Genomic DNA, 21,582 nt, shown 5'->3' with positions numbered 1-21,582 from the left:
GTAAAGCATTCAACCTGGAACGCTGAGGTCGCAGGTTCAAAACCGTGGACTTGCTGGGTCAAGGCACATACAGGAAGCAACTATGACTTGATGCTCTTTGCTCCTCCTGCTCCCTGCCTTTATCTCTCTCTCTCTCTCTTTCTTTCTCCCTCCCTTCTTCCCTTTCTTCCCCTTTCCCCCTCTCCCCCTCTCTCCGCTTTCTAAAAAAAATCAATTTTTTTTTAAAGTCTTTCCCATTTTTCTACTGGGTTTTACGTATTTTTTTTCTTTTTTTTTTAAATTTATTTATTGCTTTTCGAGAGAGAGGAAGAGAGAGAGACAGAAAGGCAGAAGAAACATTGATTGGTTCTTGTTTGTGCCCAGAATGGGGATCGAACCTACAACCTTTGCATATTGGGATGATGCTCTAACCAACTAAGCTATCTGACCAGAGCTGTTTTTCTTTTTTTTTCTTTTGTATTTTTCTGAAGCTAGAAACGGGGAGGCAGTCAGACAGACTCCCGCATGCGCCTGACCGGGATCCACCCGGCATGCCCACCAGGGGGCGATGCTCTGCCCATCCGGGACGTCGCTCTGTTGCGACCAGAGCCATTCTAGCGCCTGGGGCAGAGGCCATGGAGCCATCCCCAGCGCCCGGGCCATCTTTTGCTCCAATGGAGCCTTGGCTGCGGGAGGGGAAGAGAGAGACAGAGAGGAAGGAGAGGGGGAGGGGTGGAGAAGCAGATGGGCGCTTCTCCTGTGTGCCCTAGCCGGGAATCGAACCCGGGACTTCCGCACGCCAGGCCGACGCTCTACCACTGAGCCAACCGGCCAGGGCCAGAGCTGTTTTTCTTAATGATTTGTGGTTTTTTAAAATAAATCCTGGGTACAGGTCCTTTGTCTGATACGTGTGTTGCACATATTTTCTCCTACTCTATAACTTGCCTTTGCACTTTTTAAATGATGTCTATTGATGAACAAAGTTTCTTAATTTTCATATATTTCAATTTATCAGTTTTTGTTTTATATAATTAGAATTTTGACATTCTATTTAAGAAATCTGTGTCTACTACCTCAGTGTAATGAAGATATTCTTATTTTTTCTTCCTAAATTTTATTATTTAAACCTTTTACATTTAGATCTAAAATCCATTTTTTAAAGATGTTTATTTTATTGATTTGAGAGAAAGAGAGACAGAGACAGGAACATCACTCTGTTCCTCTATGTGCCCTGACCGGGGATTGAACTGGTGACCTCTGCTTCAGGATGATGCTCTAACCAACCGAACCATCCGGCCAGAGCTAAAATCCATTTAATTTTTGTGTGCAGTAATAGGTACAGCTGATATTTTTTTAATATCATATGCAGTTGATCCAGCACCATTTATTAAGATACCCCGCTGTGCTAGATTGCTTTCTTTTTAAAAAAATAAAATTTATTGGGGTGACATTGGTTAATAGGATCATATAGGTTTCAAGTTTACATTTCTATGATACATGATCTCCATATTGCATTGTGTGTCCATCACCCAAAGTCAAGTCATCTTCTGTCACCATATATTTGGCCCCCTTTAATCCCCCCATCTCCTTCCTCTGGTAACCACTATACTCTTATTTGTGTCTATGCGCCTCAGTTTTAAAGATTTTATTTATTGATTTTTAGAGAAAAAGAGGGCAAGAAACATCAGCTTGTAGTTGCTTCACTTTAGTTGTTCATTGATTGTTTCTTGTATGTGCCTTGACCAGGCAAGCCCAGGCTTTGAATCAGTGACCTCAGCATTCCAAGTCAATGCTCTATCCACTGCGCCACCACAGGTCAGGCTGTGAGTCTCAGTTTTATATCCCACATGTTAGTGAAATCATATAGTTCTTAGCTTTTCCTGACTGACTTATTTCACTTAGCATAATATTCTCAAGGTGATAAGCAGTTGACCCAGTACCATTTATTAAAAATATTTATTTCTCTCTGTACTGTATTGTTTTCTTTGTCATAAATTACATTTACATGACTGTATATGTATGGATTTTTGTCAAATCTTGACCTCTGATGGTAAACCCTCTAGTTTTGTTGTTATGCTTTAATATTACCTTGGTTATTCTTGGCTATTTGCATTTCCATATAAAATTTAGAGTCAACTTGCCAATATTTACCATCTGTGACCTTTGTACCGCCTCATATAGCACTTGCACATAGAAAGTTCTCAATATATTTGTTTAAATGAGGTAACTCAGTGCACACAGAAGTTCCTTAACTGTAATTTACTCTGATTTCACCCAGAGCCTTAAGAGGCTGGCTTACTGGGCTGCTCTTTCCATCTAATCACATTTTAAATTATTTTTTTCTTTCTTCACAGTTCTATCACCAGTCACATCAGCTAATGGTGGCCAGACAAGTTAGCTAATTTTAAAATATTTTAATTCCTAATTCCCCTTCCTGGAGAATTTGGTATGGAGTTTCAGTTCAAACTTCAGTTTCAGAGTTTGGTGGGCATGTCCTGATACAACCTGAGTTGCTGCAATGGTTTCTACATATAGCAAACAATAATAGGTCCTTTATTGAGCATTTATGTGCCAGACTTAATGTGCTTAATATTTTATACATAATCTCCTGTATTTCTTTAACAACCCTGGGAAATAGGTGGTACTATCCCACTTTTCATGTGAAAAAATATTGAGGCTTACAGAGAAGAACTAGCTTACTCAAGCCTACATAGTTTGTACATTGCAGACACAGGGCTTGACCTAGGCTTGGCTGGCACTATGTAGTGTGCTTCCTTTAAAATAATAATTTATTTTTACTTTATAAGTAATGCCCAGCCTCCTTGCTATTATCCCTAGAACTGTCCTCCAGAAAGTCTGTTTCTGTCTTCCAACTCACCCCAACCTACCCTATCACTGCTACTGTCTTAGTCCAAGTCCATTCTGATAATCAGCCCACTCTTCCAGCTTTACTCACTTACAATATAGGCCCTTTAGATTGCTCACTATCAAAAAATGCCATCACCATGGAAATTGATACCACAAATTCTGTTTGTATCTTTCAATGAAACTTGATCTTTCAAATGGAAATTGAGTTCCAGTTCTTTCCATAATCATTTCTTATAGGAGCTAATATGCCACCTTAATCTTGAGAACACCTGTTGACCTTTGGAATCTGAAAGAATAAAATGTCTCTAAGATATAGCAAGCTATGGGCTGTACTGCTGAAAATTCAACTGGCAGAGAACAGCAGCCATCTAAATGATCGTGACCACTATAACCTTGATAAAGCGTTCAGAGGATCCCAGTAGGCTTTCATAACTATTTGCAGATTCTTCATGTAGCCCTGCTGCTTTGATTTGGCCCTAAATAAAACAAGTTGGTATATTAAATTGATATAATTTTTTTTATGCCATCACATGAAGTAAAGGGATTTTTAATAAGCAGATTCATTTATTGACAGTTTTTTAGAAAATCTTCTCTTAAATACCGGGAACTATTCTAGGTGGGGAAATAAGAGAGTAAAGAGAAAGAAATGAGACAAATTGAGACACAAGAAGACATTGTTAGGTCTTCAGATTCTAGTGTAAGCCCTGAGAAAGGTTAACACTTAAAATGTTTTAAATTCTTAATTATGGGATATTTTAGCATGCAGAAAAAATCGGAATAATAATGTTACCTAGGTACCTGTCACTCAGAATGATAGCATTTTTTTGCATAAAAAACTCAATTGTTGCAAAAAAAAACTTGACTTATTCTTGGCATTTTGAAATATATTGCTTGCCCAAATAATATTATGAAAAATATTTCTCTTTTTACTTGACAAACATCCTTAAATTCTAATATGCTGGTTTCTTAGTAAGAAAATGTAAAGGCTGAGTCTCTATTTTTAAATTTTTTGCTCAGCTCTTTTAATACACCATAGAACTGAATCATAGACTCCAAATATAAAAGCCAGACTGAACCTCAGGTGATCCTGTTCACCCACTCATTTTACATTTGACATCCTGTAGTAATAGAGACCTGCCAAGATCACATAGCTAATCAGTGATAGGGTTGGGTCATAATGCTGCCTCATTTTTGTTGTAGGGCTATTTACATGTGTGTCAACTATAAGAAAACATTTTATGAGGGTTTGTTTCCAAAGCATCAAATTTCAGTATATATTCCTTAAACAGAAAATAGAAACAGTAACTTCAGAACATTGGACTCAGAAAAATTTCATGGGGAAAAATTGCTACCTTTGATTTTCATATTTATAGTGCTGTATGTGAGCTGAAGCCATGCCCAAGTGAAGTAGAAAGGTTGGGTGGTAAATAAGGCAATGTCTTTATAGAAACCATTTCATGCTTTAGGAAAGCCAGGTTCTACCAAGAAAGAATACAATTCCTATTTCTAAATCAAGTGCATTATGAAGTAACTGTCTTCCTGATTTTCATATTTTTCTCCTACCTTGATCCTGGAAAACAAAATTTTTTGTGACCTTCTAGATTCAGTCTTTCCTCAGAAACACCTAAAACCTGCAGTTTATGGCCCATGGAACCCCATAAAAATAGTGCCATGTGAGGGAAATGTAAATAACCTTCAGACAAAATCACAAGTTAATGGGGTTGTTTTTTTTTTTGCTGGTTTGTTTTTTTTGTTTGTTTTTGTTTTTTTGTATTTTTCTGAAGTTGGAAACGGGGAGGCAGTCAGACAGACTCCCGCATGCACCCTACCAGTATCCACCCGGCATGCCCACCAGGGGACGACGCTCTGCCCATCTGGGGCATTGCTCTGTTGCAACCAGGGCCATTCTAGCGCCTGAGGCAGAGGCCATGTAGCCATCCTCAGCACCCTGGCCAACCTTGCTCCAATGGAGCCTTGGCTGTGGTAGGGGAAGAGAGAGACAGAGAGGAAGGAGAGGGGGAGGGGTGGAGAAGCAGATGGGCGCCTCTCCTGTGTGCCCTGGCCGGGAATCGGACCTGGGACTCCTGCACGCCAGGCCTTTGCTCTACTACTGAGCCAACCGACCAGGGCCCTTTTTGCTGGTTTTGAGAGAAAGGAGGGTGGGTTCTGATGCTAGAATTTTAGTCTGGTTTCTGCCCTAGCTTTGTCTTTGCTGATTACTAAAATAAAGTACTGTACAGAGTCTAAAGCAGCGGTTCTCAAGCCATCGGAAATATATATTTTATTTAAAAATGTATTGTGTAATAAATATGTATTTTCCAATGGCTTTAGGCGACCCCTGTGTTTTGGTCGTTCGACCCCCGCCAGGGTTGCGACCCACAGGTTGAGAACCGCTGGTCTAAAGGAAGCTAAATGTACCCTGTACCCTATAGGATGTTAGCTCTTTGGTAGAAACCAGTAATACATTGAAAGTCTTGTTACCACTCTTGTATTTTCTTTACTTTCTTCCTTTAATAAAGTTGAGTTGTGTGGGAATATGTTTTGGCAGTTGCTCTGAAAGATTGAAAGTGAAAAAAAAAACTGACGTTCAAATGTCTTTTATTCCATATTGTGGAATATATTTTTAAGTCTTTCTTTTGCTCCAGTTGTTAAAGGTCAATAATCATTCCTTTTGGAAGTTCCATTTTACTTTGTTTATTAAGTTTTGCATGGTAATACTTTACATATTTTATTACTACATAAAAGTAGTCAAACTAACCTTAGAAAACAATGGATTAAAGGTTACCAAGTTAGGGTACTATGGACAAAGTCTCGGTGTAGTGGAAGTATCATTCTTGTTGATGAGAGAAGGGGACTCAGTTACGTTTATACCATAAGGCAATTTACCACTGCACTCCCCAAAAGCATTAGTTTGGGATTAAAAATTCATTTCACCAATTTTTGAGCTCCTGTTGCAAAGATATATCATTATCTCTGTCCTTCAAACTTTATTTATTTATTTATCTTGAGAGAGAGAGAGAGGGAGGGAGAAAGGGCGAGAGATGAAAAGCATCATCTCGTAGTTGCAGCACTTCAGTTCATTGATTGCTTCTCATGTGTGCCTTGACCAGGGGGCTTAAGCAGACCCAGTGACCCCTTGCGGAAGCCAGTGACCTTGGGCTCAAGCCAGAGACCTTGGGCTTTAAGCCAGCAACCATAGGGTCATGTTGATGATCCCATGCTCAAGCCAGCAACCTCGTGCTCAAGCTGGTGACCTCGGGGTTTCAAACCTGGACTTCAGCATCCCAGGTAGATGCTCTATCCACTGTGCCACCACCAGTCAAGTGGTCCTTCAGAGCTTAAAAGTAAAGGTTTCTGGACGTAAAATTATTATAAAAGCAAAGAAGATTATATTTAATAAAGTACTAAGCTAATTATTATTAACAGCTATGTACATTACGTTCTTTCTAGTTAAAAGCATTATGACAGCTAATGCCCCTTACTAGGTGCCTTTACATGTGTTACCTTATTTTTATCCCAACATTACCCCTTCCTGGTAAGTACTGTAAGAATCGCCATTTGATAGATGAGGAAATTGAGGCAGAGAGAAGTTAAGTAACTTAGCCAAGATCACGCATCAAGTAAATGATAGAGCTGGGAAAGAATCGTTTCCAAATTACAGTTATTTTTTATGATGTTCTATTACATACACATAACTGCTTCAGAAGAACATTTGAACTGTCTTCACTGTAGCACTTGTGGTCTTGGTGCTCACATACACTGCTTTTGGCTATAGGAAATGTATTTATCCATCCTTGCGAAGCTGTCCTGTAGGTCTTCTACGTTTAGTCTTAGTCATTGACCTGGAGCTTCATTGTCATTAAAAAGAAAAAGGGCCAGAATTTTATTTTAGAAAAATTGTAAACTTTATGTAGCAATTGCATTTTGAAATTTTGTCTGAATGCAAGTAACTTAAAAGTGCATCTGAGCAAGTTATTTTGATTACCTCTGCCAAAAAAAACCACACAAAAAAAACAGACACTGCATCCAAACTAAGCCTTTTCCTGGATAAATTAAGAAAACAATTACCCAACTATTCCAGAGAGAAATGTCTTTAGTCCCTCGATGCTCTAAGGGTTATTAAAGTTTTACCTGCAGATAACCAAGACTTCCAGAAGTTACAAGTCATTTACTTCATTCACTGCAGCTAAGAGAGGCCTCTGCTACTGCCTCATAGGATTATTTCTTGCTGCATTTAACATGCATTAACAAGCATTTGGAAAGAGTTGAATTTCTTCTAGAAAGCTGAGTTGGCTTCTTGAGATCCTATTCCCAAAACCTTGTATTTTTCTAATCCAGGTGTTAGATATAGCTTCTCAAAGGCATTCTTCAAGAGCAAGTTTTACCAAGTCATTGAGACATTTTTATTAGACACAAAATGTAAGAATGAGAGCACAAAGAGGAGAGGGTAGTTTTTCCTCTTTATTAAAAACTGGCAATATTTTTTTCCATTTTTTAATTGTGCTTTATGTCTCTTGTGTTTTCCTCTTGAGAGCCAGTGCCTCCATCATTTCCTGTTATTTATGGTAGAACTTAACTTTCTGATGCTAAAATAAAGGGAGGATGTGAGGGAAAATCAAGGAGAAGACTCTTAGTTTAAACTTTCTCCAATGCAGAAATTTTTATTTTGGTAATATTAACATTATTTAACATTCAGATGAGCAGGCTCTGTCTTAAGCCATGACACAAATTCTTCTAAAATAGTTCTTCATCTCCTCTCCCTTTTGATGTTTATTGTTTATTGTGTGAGATATGACCTGTTTGTCCAACAAGCATATTGTTTTTCTTGGAGTAGGTGAACTTAGTAATGCTAGGTTCATTTTGCATTTGGTATTATTTATTCTTTTTCCCCTTGTCTCTCTTCACTTCACCCTTACTCCGCCCATCTCTTTCCTAGCTCCTCATCTCTCTCCCCTTTGCCTTCTCTCCCTACCGCCATTTACCCTTCCCGTCTTTCCCATCTCTTTCCTATCCCCACCTTGGGTCCCCACTCTCTCCTTCACCCAGAAGACACAGAAATATCCTCTCCCCATACATCAAATATGTGACTAATGATTTTTTTAAAGACCAGAAAGATATATACCCACCAACATGTGAACATTGTTTATTTGTTGATGATGGAAATTATGGGCAATTTTTAGGTTCTTTGTGCTTCTGTGTTTTTTATATTTTCTAAAATGTGCCTATTATATCAATAAATGCTGTTTCTAAAAGTCATTTGAATTTTTTCTGTTCCTGACCCCAATAGATTTTTATTTAATAAAATTAAAAACAAAACAAAATGAGAAATAAGATTTGATCCTCCAGTGAATATGAATTTGGTTTGCCATTTGATATTCAGTTTTCCAAATCCTTTCAACTTTCAGAACGATGGCCTCTTGGACGTCAGCTGTTGGTGCTCTCACAGCATATAATGAACATTAAATACAGACTCACAAATTAGGCTTAAAATCTTAGATCCTATAAGACATTTTTTGCCGTTTTCTACCCTCACCAAAATTAGTTCATGTTTTGTTTTTTGTATTATTTCTATACTATGAAGGGTGGTCAGTATAGCAGACTTGGCAATTGATACACAGATTTGTTTTCAGCCCTTTTAATCAGTCTTGGGAGAGTAGAGGGGACTGGCATTGGTGGGCAGCCATTCTGTTATTGTTAAACCTTGTCTATTGTCCTTGGTGCTGTTGGTTATAAAAACGCATAAAACTCATTCTGTCCTAAGCCATGACACAAACTCTTCGACACTTAAATATTAAAACTCCAAGGTTAGATTCGAGTTTGACCAAAAGAAGAACTTCTTGACTATTTCCTTCTCATTTGGCTATCTTGAGTGTGGAGGTGAATGTAAGACTAGATAACGTGTACTAAGCATTTCCTAGCTATAGGGTACTTGGTTCAGAAAGAGTTAAATGTTGTAGTTAGGGAATGGTTTTCTAACTGCAGGGGCTTTTGAAAAGAGATCTAGGAATTCTGTAGTTAATTGAATTCTTCAGGCATGAACTTATTTTATGGTCGTTGAAAAAATTTGAGTGATCCACATTCTCTTGCTTTGCTACTAGATATAGTTCATATAGTATTCTAGAAGTCCAAAATTTTTAAAAGAAGTTTTATGCCTATTTAAGCTGGTTGGACATTTTATATGATAAACATGACATTTGAAAAGATTTTACACAATATATTATTTCCTTGTTTTGCTCTTCTCTCTAGCTTTTTCTTTCCTTCTTTCCTCACTTCCCCAGATCTACATTACTGGTGCATTTTCCCATTTTTCCCCATCTTGTGAGCAAAGTTTTAACAGTACATAGAAAGTTAACTGCCTGGAGTCTTTTAAATATAAGTAACACGCAACCAGTAATAAGCTGTCGGTTGTTTTTTTGCTGCCTGCAAAGAAACATAAACACAGTGCTCATTTCTGGCAGGTTTTTACTGTCAGAGTTTCTCCTATTATATTTATCTTACAATTTGCCAGGGGGTGAAGTTATTAAGTTTTAGCAGCAGCCATCGATCAAGTTCACAAGTTAACACGATAAAGGCTCTGTGCCGCTCCGATCCGGGGAAATGATGATCCTCACTCGGTAATTAACTAAATGAGAAAGTTAAATCTTACTTGAGAGCTGGGAGAGATGAAAGAGAGGTGTTTGTCAGTTTCTCAGTGGAAATTAGAAGCAGTTTTCTGCAATTCCCTAAGCTGCTGCTCTGTCATATTTTACATAAGCACTGGGAAAACGTCTTGTAATTAGTGCTGTCATGGAGGATTTTTTTTTGCTGAAGGATGTTGGAATAATTCATTAGATTATCAAGAAAGGCTTGTGTCCTGAAATGATTAGCACAGTGAAATTTAAACCATTAACGATAACAAGTTTAGAGCTTGCTGCAGTGCAGAGGCACCCGGGGTATGTCTGAGCCTATTTCAATCATTTCTTATAATTAAACATTATGTCCTTTTTTTCCCCCATTACTAAATCCCATCCAAAAATTCTTTTAAGGTGGCACTGTCTACATCAGTGGTTTTACCAGCCTTGGACGTGTGTATAGTTAGTAGCTATAATAATGCAGCAGTAAATTACACTGCTGTGAGTTTCTTGGTTTAGAACAAAAGAACCTATAGCTCTGGAAGTGATAAAATTGCATGAAGAAACCCACTACAGAAACAAGAGCCTCAGTTTTAAAACCTAAAAAATGTCAAGTGATTATCCTCTCCCTTTAACTACCTCAAAAATCCAGAAATAATCAAAGTGGCTTGGCTTTGCTTTGCTTTTGGTGAATTTTTTTTGTATTACTTTCCCTATAATTAGTAAATAGAAAAAAATATTGGCAAATGTCCTGTCTTCAAATAATCATTTATACCAGTACTGTTGTGTATTCATTTCCTAGTGAGTTTTATTTCAGAGACGTGATTGCAAGCTTTTTCTTATTGATTATTAAAATCCCCTCATTAAAAGATGATCAGTTCATAATGTGAACTTTTCTTCTGCTGACAAATCTGCCCCTTCCTGTCTTCCATGTTCACTAATCAGATATGACATATTTATGAGTTCACCTAATATATAATCATATTTAGTAGAAGCTGTTAAAATATTAATGCAATAATCCCATTGTGAAGTGTGAGTTTACTCCTGTTGAAATGTTTATCCCATTCTCTATGTGCAGCCACCATTTTCTTTTCATTCGGACTCTCACCCCAAAAAGAGAATGGACTACTTTTTTGGTCATTGAAAGCTTTCAAGGTTTTATTTTTTTAAGAACTGAAAACTGGAATGTTAAAAGTTATGTCCCACTTTTGAGCATTCATTACCTTTTACTCTGCATGTTCAATTTATGGCCAGATTTCTTTTGTTTCTTTTGAAATCTCCTCATTAAAAGATGCTCAAGTGCCAATGGTCTCTATCTTTCCTGGGTTCCTTTTTCTGTTCTGCCCTGGCTCTTTGGGAGTACGAGAGCTGTCTAGACCTCACTGCTATCACTGTCTCCATCATTAGGTGTGCTTTTTATTTCTTTCAGACCTAATCAAAATGTAGACAATATCATTTCCTCTTAATTCAGCCATGACAGTGTTGACTTATTTTAAGAGCTATTTTTACAAAGAAATCAAGGAAAAATAACAGAATAAAGAACTTTAAAATCCATGGTTTTTAAGCCCTGGCCGGTTGGCTCAGCGGTAGAGCGTCGGCCTAGCGTGCGGAGGACCCGGGTTCGATTCCCGGCCAGGGCACACAGGAGAAGCGCTCATTTGCTTCTCCACCCCTCTGCTGCGCTTTCCTCTCTGTCTCTCTCTTCCCCTCCCGCAGCCGAGGCTCCATTGGAGCAAAGATGGCCCGGGCGCTGGGGATGGCTCTGTGGCCTCTGCCCCAGGCGCTAGAGTGGCTCTGGTCGCAATATGGCGACGCCCAGGATGGGCAGAGCGTCGCCCCTGGTGGGCGTGCCGGGTGGATCCCGGTCGGGCGCATGCGGGAGTCTGTCTGACTGTCTCTCCCTGTTTCCAGCTTCAGAAAAATGAAAAAAAAAAAAATCCATGGTTTTTTTGGATGCTCATTTAACTAAAGCCTGGCAACAACCAATAGATAGTATAGTATAGACCTTTAAAAAATCCTCACTTCTCCCTCAAAACTCTTGAATGTTTTACCTTGTTTCTCTCGACCACAGGAGCAAGAACCCTGGTTCAGTCCCCACTCAGGTTAATGGACCAGGTTAAATAGTTGAGGGATCAGTTCTCCTGAAGAAGTAAATTATTATATTGAAATAAATGTGTATTATAACCCAGACTTATAATTCTCAACAGGTCCTCTCTCTTCCTTTCTCTCTTGTGAAGGGAAAATACCTTCTAAACACTTCCTAATCCGCCTTTTCTAATTTTAGGCACAATCTCCACTGACTGGATTATTTTATCAGCCTTCTGATTGGTGTCCCTTCCTCTGCTCTCATGACTTGCTTGTGTTATCCTCTTCCCACCTCCTCAGCCCCTCCCCTCACCACTGCCACCACCATTCTCTGTGTGGCAGCTGGTGTAAATATTTCTGAAGTATATATCAGATGATGTCATATTTGACTACTTCAAAATCTCAGGGGCTCTTCTTTGCACTTTGGATGAAATCCATACTCCTTACTGAGACCCAGAAGGCCTTATATGATCTGGCCCCAGGCAAGCTCACTAACCTCATTTCCCACCCCTTGCCCTCTCATTCACTTGCCCCAGTTATGCTAGCCTGCTTTCTTGCACTTAAACACACCTTGCTCTTCTGTGTAGAAGGCCTTTCCCCAGATCATCAGAAGACTGACTCACCATTTAGATCTCAGCTCATGTTACGTCCTTCAGCCTCATTTCACAACCTCAGTTAAAATAGGTTGTACTATCACCCCCTATTTTATCTTACCTTATTTTGTTTTCTTCACAATACTTATTTGTTTCTGGAATTAACATATTTATTATCTATTTTTTTCTCTACCCTTCTCCAGAGAAGGCAAAGAAACTTTGTATGCCCGTTCACCACACTTCCCCTAGCACCTAGAAAAGTGCCTAGCACATAGTAAATGCTTGTTGGTTGCTTGATAACTAAAGTTCCAGCCTTAGTCAAAATTCTTATCCTGTGCCTTATCCCCAGCACAGCTCTGCGCATTTTATTCTCACATTCATTCATCATCTTAATCATACCTCCTTCCCCCAGCACAGGTTTCAATGCCAGTCTTCCTTCAGAGCCCTTCTTTAAGCCAAACAGAATCCTTAAATATCATTTGCATCTCTCTAGTCATAAATATTACTCTTTGCAAAGGCCTTGCTCCCCTAATTCCAAATGGGGTCCTATGTCTGGAACATTTTCTTTCTCTACTTACCACACCCTTTCTTAGTGGTTAAATAAAGCAGAGTTTGCATGCAAACTAGGAACGTCTGTCATTTTACCATCAAGGTTAGCCAGTCCGTGCTGTATCTTTTAACCTATACAGTTAGCAAAGTCAGCACACTTAATATTACAGTGCTGTGGTGGTTAGACTGGTTGGTGTCTGCAAGTGTGCATGTTTCCTTCCTGGCCCCGGCGGCAGCTTCAGAGAAATCCCTGGTAATTTTGAAAGTGATGCATGCAATATGTTTTCGGGAGGGAAAATGTTAGTTAGCCCTTAGCTTTTGAGGACTAAGCTGTGGACAGTCGTATAAATACTTAAGTTTTTTTCATTTTGTGTGCTTGTCACCTGACAGCTTCTTTCTTCTTTCTTTGGGAGATAACTGTCCATTATAAACAGAAAAGCAGGAAAGGAGATGTGCAGGGGTGGCAGAAAGGTTGTGTTACCATTAAACTGAGGTTGTTTGTCAGCTTTCCCAGACATTTGAACAGTAGTGGTTGAGTCATCGGGCTGTTGTTGGGAAAGCCAAATCAATTCTATTGCCACCAGTAACCATTACCCTCTCCCATACTCTCTAATATACAACTTTTTCATTTTTTAATAATTGATCTTTTTCACCATACCCTTGTGGATTTTTAAAGGTTCTCAGATTGAAATTTTGCTGCATTTACTTTAGACATCAGTAGAAAAATCTGTATGGCAGAATGATAGAGGGACATGGGTTGATAACAAAGGCCTTTATCTCCAGAATTCTCTACAAATATAATATCTTAGTTACAAATGAAATTAATATTGCATTGGTATTTATTCTTAGGAATACTCATTCTTAGAAATTTTAAAAACTAATTTTATTAAGGTGATTTACATGTAATAAAACATCCATTTAAAGTGTACAGTTAGATGAACTTTGGCAAATGTATACACCTGTGTAACAATCAAGTTATAGAAAATTGTCATTGCCCCAAAATTTCCCTACTGCCCTTAGTCAGTCATTCTTATTCCCATATTCAGCCCCAGGCTACCACAGGTCTATTTTTATTATTATAAATTAGATTTGTTGTTCCTAGAATTTTGTTTAAATAGAATCATAAAGTATGTACTCTTGTGCCTGTCTTCCTTTGTTCAGCATGTTTTTGAGATTTATCCTTGTCATTTTTTGTATCTGTAGCTCATTCTTTTTGTTAATGAGTACTATTCCATCATACAGATAATAACAATTTGTTTATCAGTTCAACTCTTGATGGACATTGTGATTCTTTCAGTTTGGGAATAAAGCAGCTGTGAATATTCACATACAAGTCTTTGCGTGTAAATATGCTTCATTTAAGGGGCTAAGTACGTAGGAGTGTAGTTGTTGGGTCATGTGTTAAGTAAACGTTTCACTGTATAAGAAACAGTCAACAGTTTTCTAATGTGGCTGTACCATTATACATTACTGTCAGCAGTGTATGAGAGACCCAGTTCCTCCTCATTCTTGCCAACACTTAGTATGGTCAGTCTCTTTAATTTTAGTCATTCTAAGTAAGTAGAGAGTGGTGTCTTGTGAATTTAATTTTCACTTTCCTAGTCACTAATGATGTTCATGTGCTTATTGGCCATCCATGGATCTTTTTTTGTGAATTGTCTCTTCAAATCATTTGCCCATTTAAAGAAAAAGGGTTATTTTCTTTCTTTTTTGTTTTCTTTCTTCTTTTTTTTATTCAGTGAGAAGAGGGGAGGCAGAGAGACAGATTCCTGCATGTGCCCTGACTAGGATCCACCCAGCAAGCCCACAAAGGGGTGATGCTCTCCCCATCTGGGGTATTGCTCCATTGCTCAGCAGCCAACCTCTTCTTAGCGCCTGAGCAGGAATCCATGGAGCCATCCTCAGCACCTGGGGCCAACTCGCTCCAATTGAGCCGTTGCAGGAGGAGAGAGAGAGAGAGAGAGAGAGAGAAGCAAGAGGGGGAAGAGAGAAGCAGATGGGCACTTCTCCTGTGTGCCCTGACCAGGAATCAAACCCAGGACATCCACATGCCAGGTCGATGCTCTACCACTGATCCAACCTGCTAGGCCCCCCTTTTTTTTAATGAGAAGAGGGGAGATAGTGAAACAGACTCCAACATGAGCCCCAACCAGGATCCACCTGGCAACCCTGTCTGGGGCTGATGCTCGAATCAACCAAGCTATTTTTTTTTTATTCATTTTAGAAATGAGAGAGAGGGGGGGAGAGAGAGAGAGGAGAGAGAGAAGAGGGAAGGAGCAGGAAGCATCAACTCCCATATGTGCCTTGACCAGGCAAGCCCAGGGTTTCGAACTGGAGACCTCAGCATTTCCAGGTCGACGCTTTATTCACTGTGCCACCACAGGTCAGGCCCAAGCTATTTTTAACACCTGAGGGTGACGCACTCAGACCAGCCAAACTATCCTCAGTGCCCAGATCTACACTTGAATTAATCATGCTTCTGGATGTGTGAGAGGAAGAGGGAGAGAAAGGGGTAGAAGGAGGGGGAGAGGAGCAGATGGTTGCTTCTCTTATGTGCACTGACCGGGAATTGAACCCAGGATGTCCATGTACCAGGCCAACGCTCTGTCCTCTGAGCTAAACGGCCAGGGCTGTTATCTGTTTTCTTACTGAGTTCTGAGGGTTCCTTATATATTCTAGATACAATCCTATGTCAAACACATATATTGGAAATATTTTCTCCCAGTTTGTGATTATCTTTTTTTTAAAAAAAAAAAAACAGACATTTAAAATTTTGCCACATCATAACTTACCTATGAAATGTTCACCTATCCTAATTGCAACAAAATTTTCTTCTATATTTTTTTCTAGAAGGTCTACATATAAATCCAGAATCCACTTAAGTTAATTTTAGTATATGAACTAAAGTAAAGAACAAGTTCATTTTTTCTAAATGGATATCCAGTTGTTTCAGCATCATTTGTTGAAAAAACTATCCTTTCCCTATTGAAGTATCTTGATGCCTTTCTCAAAAAATAACTGGCCATATTTGAGTCTATTTGTGTACTCACTATTCTGTTCCATTTATCTACATGTTTTTCCTTACACCAAACCACACTATCTTGATTACTATTACTTTACACTGTCTTGAAATTTATTAGTATTAGTCCTTTATCATTGGTTTTTTTAAAATATTTTACTTATTGATTTTACATAGAGAGGACGGGGGTGGGGGGGGGGACACGAAGTTATTGCTTCACTCTTAGCCGTTCATTGGTTTCTTGTGGTATGTGCCTTGACCGGGCAAGCCCAGGGTTTCAAACCGGCGACCTCCACTTTCCAGGTCAATGCTTTATCCACTGCGCCACCACTGGGCAGGCCTTCATCATTGTTTTTATTTTTCGAGATTGTTTTGGCTAACGTTTAGGTCCTTTGCACTTCTGTACAAATTTTTTATTTAGCCTTTTGATTTGCCTGCTGGGATTTTGATTGGTATTGCATTGATTCTATAGATAAGTTAGAAAGTGAACATCTTAACAATACATGAGTCTAATTTGTGAATATAATATATCTCTGCATTCATTTAAGTCATCTTAGCCCTGGCTGGGTGGCTCAGTGGATAAAGTGTCAACCTGGTGCACGAGAGGTCACAGGTTTGACTCCCTGTCAGGGCACATGCACGAAGCAATCAATGAGTGCACAAATAAAATAGAAAAACTAAGTGGAACAATGAGTTGATGCTTTACATATTTAGGAGCTCCTATGTTGGGGTTATATCCTTTTGTTGGATTGCTCTTTTTATCATTATGTAGTGTCCTTCTTTTTCTCTTACTATAGGCTCTGTTTTAAAGTTTATTTTGTCAGATATAAGTATTGCTACCCCAGATTTTTCTATCCTTTCCATTAGCATGAAATGTTTTCCATCCCTTTACTTTTAGTCTGTGTGTATCTTGCGTTCTGAGGTGGGTTTCTTGTAGACAGCATATATATGGATCTTGTTTTCTTATCCATTTATTTACCCTGTGTCTTTTGATTGGAATATTTAAGTCGTTTACATTGAAGGTGATTATTGATAGATACTTATTGCCATTTTATTCTTTTAACTATGTTCCTCTGGAATTTTTATCTCTTCTTAAAAAAGGCTCTTTAACATTTCTTGTAATACTGGTTTGGTGGTAACAAACTCCTTTAGCTTCTTCTTGTCTGGAAAGTTCTCTATTTCTCTTTTAATTTTAAATGATAGCCTTGCTAGGTAAAGAAGTCTTAGTTGTAGAGACCTTGCTTTACATCACTTTGAATATTTCATGCCAGTCCCTTCTGGCCTGGAATATATTTTGTTGAGGAATCTACTGACAGACTTATGGGAGCTACCTTGTAGGTAACTATTTCTCTTAGTGCTTCTAAAATTCTCTCTTTGCTCTTAACCTTTATCATTTTAATTATGATGTGTCTTGATTTGTGATGAACCTAGAAAGGTTCATCTTGTTTAGGACGCTGCACTTCCTGGACTTCTGTATCTCTCTCCTTCAACAGGTTAGGGCTGTTTTTGGTTATTATTTCTTCGCATAGATCCTCAATCCCTTCTTCTCTCTCTTCTCTTTCTGGTATACCTCTGGTGCAGGTGTTGTTTATGCTTCATGTTGTCCCAAAGGCCCCTTAAACTATCTGCATTTTTATTTATTTATTAATTTTAGAGAGGAGAGAGAGAGAGAGAGAGAGAGGAGAGAGAGACAGGGGGGAGGAGCTGGAAATATCAACTCCCATATGTGCCTTGACCAGGCAAGCCCAGGGTTTCGAACCGGCAACCTCAGCATTTCCAGGTTGACGCTTTATCCACTGTGCCACCACAGGTCAGGCCACTATCTGCATTTTTTAAATTCTTTTTGCTGCTCTGATTGGGTGGTTTTTTCTTTTTCATTTTTTTAAGTGAGAGAGAAAGAGGGAGAGAGATGAGAAGCATCAACTCATAATTGCATCACTTTAGTCATTCATTGATTGCTTCTCATACATGCCTTGACCAAAGGGCTCAAGCTGAGCCAATGACCTTGAGCTCATGCTAATGACCTTGAGGTCATTGAAAAAGATCACTCAAGCTAGTGATCTTTGGACTCAAGTAAGTGACTATGGGATTATGTTGATGATCCCACATTCAAGCCAGGGACCCTCTGCTCAAGCTGGTGAGCCAACGACCTTGAGGTTTCAAACCTAAGACCTCAGCAACCCAGATTGATGCTCTATCCACTGCGCCACCACCAGTCAGACAGAGTATTTTTTTCTACCTTGTTTTCCAAATCGCTGATGAAGTCCTCTGCTTCATCCAACCTCCTTTTTATTCCATCCAGTGTATTCTTCATTTCAGATATTGTGTTCATCTTTTCTGAATGGTCCTTTTTTATGGTTCCTATGTTCTTTTTCATGCTGTTGAGATCCTTATAGTCATTACTTTGAATTCTATTTCTGAAAATTGCTTGCCTCCATTTCATTTAGCTCTTTTTCTGGAGGTTTCTCCTCTTTTTTCATTTGAAATATGTTTGTCTCCCCATTTTGGCTGCCTCTTTGTGTTTGTTTCTGTGTAATAGGTAGATCTGCTATGATTCCCAGTATTCGTGGGATCACCTTATGTAGTAAGTTTCCTGTGGAGTCCAGTGGCCCAGTCTCATTAATCACCTGAGCTGGGGTATTCCCAGAATGTCCCTTATTTGGGTTATATGGGTCCTTCTGTTGTAATTGATTATTGATTGTTATTGGTCCATTTGTGCATGGGATCGACCCTTAGGCTGGCTAGCTATGAGGCTCAACCCTGACCACTGTGCAGGTGCTGACCACAGAGTGGCATTTGCCTCAGCAGGGTCTGGTGCCTGCTGATATCTCTTTGGATATGTCAGTTGTGAAACTTACTGGATCCTATTCTGATGTTGTCTGAAGGTAGCCACCGAATGTATTGGTTCTGGGCCTCTTGCAAAGGACGCTGGTGCAGGCCAATGTCAGACACTGTCTGACTGGACCTAGGCAACTTGTTTGGGGCTACAAGCGATCCATTTTGTAGTTGCCTCTGCACATGGGAAGGGCCAAGCTGTGCACCAAGGCCCTCTCTTCCCAGCACCAGACCCACGGGTAAGTCAGCAAAGGTACCAAGACACCCCAGGACTCACCTCTACCTGCTGGCTGCCTGTTAGACTCAGTCACTGAAAGAGCCTCTGAAAATACTTGAATTGCATGAGGTAGATTTTCAGTGAGTCACTAGGTAGGGGTGAGTGGTGTTCACCACATAGATCCAGGTTCAAACTCAGTGTCAGTGCTGGGTCTGAGGCCACACAGCAAATGTCCTAGGGTATGCCAAGTCTAGCTGCCACCCATTGGGTGCTCACATACCTTTGTATTGAGGTGGGATCTCAGCGACTCATCAGGGTGAGGCCAGCAGAGTTTATCAGACCCAAACAGACCAAGATTTGGCCATGTGAGGAAGGGCTCGGCTCTGATCAGGCATGCAAGGGGAAAATGGCCCTCATTCTAGAGCCACATGACTCTTTCTGTCCCAGATTCTGCCAGGAGGAGATGGAGCTCTGCAGGGTGGGGCCACCAGGAGTCAGAAGGATGGGGCTAATGAATTTCCTGTGAGAGGGAGGTGCTGGTCAGGTTTCAGAGCCACACAACTCAGTCTGTCCTGGATTTTGCCCCAATCACAGCAGGGCGGAGCCACTAGGAGTCTGATGAATGGTATCTCTAGATCCCAGAGGGTGGGTCTGCCAGAAGCCCAGAGAGTGGGGCTAGTGGATCTCCCATGAGGGGGAATTAATTGCCAGTCCAGTTCATGGGAAATTGGGGGGGGGGGGGTTAGGCCCTTACCTCAAAACCCCACAACTCAGTCACTGACACCCTCTGAGTCTGCCCAGATCTCTGCCTCTGGCCAAAGCAGCCATGAGCTCTGCAGGCTTTAAGCTCCACCTGGTGGGATGAGAGGGAGTCCACAAGGTGGGGCTATTGCTTTTCCGCAGGCTGATACCACACAGAGGACAGTGCTCCACCTAAGAAAGATGGTGTCTGCAGTATGGGAGAATAACTCAGCACTGGTATCCTGGTGGTTGCCCTTTGAGCTCTCTCCCCAGAACCACAAACCCCAAACTCTCCTCATGTGACACTAGTCCACTCCGCCCTCCCTCCACTGGAGCCCTGAATGAGTGCCTGGGAGCAAAGTTTTGTGTGTTGGTCCTTTAAGAGGGCACTTATGTCTCTAGCAGAGACAGGTCTTTCCCTGATGAACAGAATCCCTGCTGATTTTCACAGCCAAATGTTATGCAGCTCCTTTTCCCAGCTCTGGTGCTCTGAGCTACAGGGCCTAACTTGGGGTTGAGACCCCATGCTTCTCAGGGGAACCCCTGCAGCTGAGATATCACTCCAGAACCTCAGCCATGGCCAGTGGGAGCAGGGCCAGCTCTTTTCTCATCTTCACCCTTCCTACCAATTTCAGTGTGGCTTCTTCTGTAAATCCTTGTTTATATAAGATTTCAGTTAGTTATTCAGGATGATTGTTCTATAATTTAGCAGTTATTCCATTTTGGTCTTGGGAGGAGATGAGTATAACTTCCGTCTACTCAGTTGCCATCTTGGATCCTCCTCTTATTTTATTTTTCTCATACCCCACATCCATTCTATCACCAAATTCAATTGGCTTTGCCTTCAAAATATATATTGAATTTTAATTATTTCTCACTACCTCTAGCTACCACTCTAGTCCAAAAGATTGTTGTCTCTTCCATGGACTATTGTAAAGTGGTCTCTTAGTCTCCTTATTTTCATTCATGTCCTCTACAGTCTGTTTTCCACACAGCAGTGATCTTTTTAAAAGGTGTCAGATTGGCCCTGGCCGGTTGGCTCAGTGGTAGAGCGTCGGCCTGGCGTGCAGGAGTCCCGGGTTTGATTCCCGGCCAGGGCACACAGGAGAAGCGCCCATCTGCTTCTCCACCCCCCCCCTTCCTCTCTGTCTCTCTCTTCCCCTCCCGCAGCCAAGGCTCCATTGGAGCAAAAGTTTGCCCGGGCGCTGAGGATGGCTCTGTGGCCTCTGCCTCAGGCGCTAGAATGGCTCTGCAGCAGAGTGACGCCCCAAGATGGGCAGAGCATCGCCCCCTGGTGGGCATGCCGGGTAGATCCCGGTCAGGTGCATGCGGGAGTCTGTCTGACTGCCTCCCCATTTCCAACTTCGGAAAAATACAAAAAAAAAAAAAAAAAAGGTGTCAGTTCATGTCACTCTTAGGCTTCTAGATGTTTCTCCATGTGACTTCTGCATAGTTTCTCATCCTCCCGTCTTTCCTCTCCATCAGGGAGCCGGAATTTCTTACATGGTGGCTCAAGGCTTTAAGAAGGAGTGAGCCTGACCTGTGGTGGCGCAGTGGATAAAGCGTCCACCTGGAAATGCTGAGGTCGCCGGTTCGAAACCCTGGGCTTGCCTGGTCAAGGCACATATGGGAGTTGATGCTTCCAGCTCCTCCCCCCTGTCTCTCTCTCCTCTCTGTCTCTCTCTGTCTCTCTCTCTCTCCTCTCTAAAATGAATAAATAAAAATAAATAAATAAATAAAAATAAAAAGAAGGAGTGAGCAGAAGCCCCAGAATGTCACTGTCTACATTCTGTTAGTCAAAGCCCAGATTCAAAAGCTAGGGCAGACTCAACCTCTTGGTGGAAGAAAGCATTCATGTTCAGGCAGGAGTGGAATTGTTTGGGGCCCGCTTTGGAGGTTAGCTACTGCCACCCAAATGACCTGGATGATAGGGCTTGGTCTACTTCTCCAACTTTATTTTTCCTTGCTCACTTAGTTCCAGACACCTTGGGCCCTCTTGTTATTCCTTGAACAAGCAAAACTGTCATCCAAGACTTGCTCTCAAAATTCCCATTTCCTAGATCATTCTTCCCCATGTAATAAAAT

General features: G+C 40.6%; 1 protein-coding gene across 5 annotated transcripts in view; it reads left to right on the top strand.

Moving 5' to 3' along the window:
* The window catches only part of BTRC (beta-transducin repeat containing E3 ubiquitin protein ligase), a 213,284-nt gene that overhangs the window by 156,329 nt on the left and 35,373 nt on the right, over nucleotides 1–21,582 (top strand). The window lies entirely within an intron of this gene.

Source organism: Saccopteryx leptura, chromosome 13, assembly GCF_036850995.1.
Source record: "Saccopteryx leptura isolate mSacLep1 chromosome 13, mSacLep1_pri_phased_curated, whole genome shotgun sequence".
Taxonomy (NCBI): Eukaryota; Metazoa; Chordata; class Mammalia; order Chiroptera; family Emballonuridae; genus Saccopteryx; species Saccopteryx leptura.
Note: the sequence above shows the minus strand (reverse complement) of the source record. Positions and strands in the feature narration are given on the sequence as shown.